The sequence below is a fragment of the Coffea arabica genome, chromosome 8e, assembly GCF_036785885.1.
Source record: "Coffea arabica cultivar ET-39 chromosome 8e, Coffea Arabica ET-39 HiFi, whole genome shotgun sequence".
Lineage (NCBI taxonomy): Eukaryota > Viridiplantae > Streptophyta > Magnoliopsida > Gentianales > Rubiaceae > Coffea > Coffea arabica.
Window position 1 is genome coordinate 16,198,796 of NC_092324.1, and position 2,318 is coordinate 16,201,113.

Consider the following 2,318-nt stretch of genomic DNA (forward strand, 5'->3'; position numbering starts at 1 on the left):
CTGAGGAAATGTAGCTGGACGTTTTAGCTAACTTATGCCTTTGGAATTTCGGCATTTGGACTTGTATGGACTGAGATATACCGATTACAGTTTTATGTGATTTGCAAACCTGTTTTGGTAATTCTGGATTTGTATTTTGCATATTTGACCTAGTTGTACTAGGATTTGGACTGAGTGGCCTTCTACATTGTTGTACTCCTGTTTCTTAGCTTCGAAACGGTGGGTCTTACACCCCCATCCGATAACCGTAGTGAATTTGGTGCAATTACCGCATATTGAGGTCAAATACGGTTTGTGATTCTGGTACGTTTTTGGAAAGTTTATGGCTGGAACTTTGGCTTCACATTTGACTGAGTTACAAGCTGTTTGGACTTCCGACCAAAACACCAAACTTATAGCCCTATATCAGAGCTTTCTAACGCCCTTGGAATTTCATGAATCGGATTTATAAAACCTGAGATATAGCCGAGCAAACAAGGCTTGCCCGTGAAAATGACCAGAAATCTGTTTTGGTCCTGATGACCAATTTCCGTTCCGAATTTGGGTTGCCGACCTTCATGAAAGTTGTTCCATTTGGAATGAACTATCTAACTGCCAATTTTCAGCTCTTTTGACCATGTGTAGCATAGAAAACAGTTTACACTCAAAACTGACCATTTGTGCATTTGCCAGATTTCGTAAGTGATTGTGTTTGGTTCATTTGGGACTAAAGCCTCCAGTTTCAGTTCTGGATGTCTTCATAACAGTTGTTGTTCATCCTTTAAGCTTCGATATGGCGTCTCATATGCCTTAATCCGATATTCGTAGCTCAACTTATGAGTAAACTAGAAACGAGTGTCAAATCTGCCGTTTCCGCTAACGGCCGTCTCCGTTTCCGTTCGTCATATTTATGTGCGCGCGTGCCGTTTTTGCCGTTTTGCTTGTTTTAGGCACGATAGTAGCCGTTTGCGATATTATGTGACACAATCTTCTATTTCAGACGGTGGTGAGCTGGGCGGAACTGGTGGGGCCCACTACTAGCTGTTCATTTCGATCCGACTTCGTACTTTTGCTATTTCAGTTTCTGAGTAAGTATTCAGGCCAGTTTGATGTGTTTTCTTTGCTATGTGTTTGAGATATGTGAAAAGGGCACTTAGGCGAGGGTGTACTTTATCGCACTCGACCTAAACCCTAATTTGAATGTATTGTATATGAACCTTTTGGAACCAAAACCCTTGAGCTTGTGGCTCGGGGCGACTTTCGAATAAAGTTTGTGAAGTTTGCAAAGTTTGTGATTTTGAATAATTTTGTGAAGTTTGTGAGTTTGGGGCGAACTCTTGACCTGGTTGGACTATTCGAGCCGGTAAGGGGTTGGTCGAAGGCAGTCCAACTTAGTCTGAGGTCACCAAGTTTGTAGGTTCATGTTATGAACCAATTTTGTGAATCCGGTTCACCGAGAAGGTGACCAAGTTTGTGACCCGAGCTTGTGACTCAAGCTCAAGTTTGTGATTTCGTTCGCCCGGGCAAGTTTGTGAGGTGACTGGCCAGTGAGGGTGATAAGGTGTCGGTGGGTGTACAAGTGAAGTTCTACGGACTATTATTTGCAGTCGACGGAGTGTCGGCAGGAGATCACGCATGGCATATGAGTTGGCTTTGGAGCCACCTGTATCCTTATTATGTGATGTTACTTTTCTGCTTTTGCTTTACTCTTATTGTGTAACTGTTATGTGAAATTTATGCTTTCGCCCCTGTTTACTTACTAAGCATATAGCTTACCCCATTCCTTTTGTTTTCCTTAGCAGGGGCCGACGCGGGGACTTTTGGCTCGTATACTAGTATAGTTAGATTGGCTTGTAATAGTTGAACAGTTAGGATGTTTGTTTTTGTTTTGGTGGTTTGACTCGATACTTTTGGAGAATGTAATTATAACTCTTTTGGGATTGTATATATTGTATTTAGTGCTCTTTCGAACTTTAGGTTTTGAGTCCTGGCGCGAGCTAGGCAGGCGGCCCGCCGATACCCTTGGGTTCGCCCTTGGGAGAAGTGGGGTCGTCACAGTTGGTATCAGAGCTTCGGCTTTCGATCTCTGTAGTGTATCCTAGGCTTGAAGTTTAGGATGCCGGACTGTGGGATACTTGGCTATTAAGGTAAATGTTGAATGCTAAGATTTTGATATTGACTTTTGTAATTTTCCATAAGGCAAAGTGGGGATTGAGTTGATTGCACTTGGAGATGGCCAGTCCCAGTGTGAATCGATTTGGTTCTTACTTAATATTGAAGTTAGCTATTTGGACCTATTCTTTAGGCTTGCACCCTAGGGCCGCCGGGGCGATGCTGGT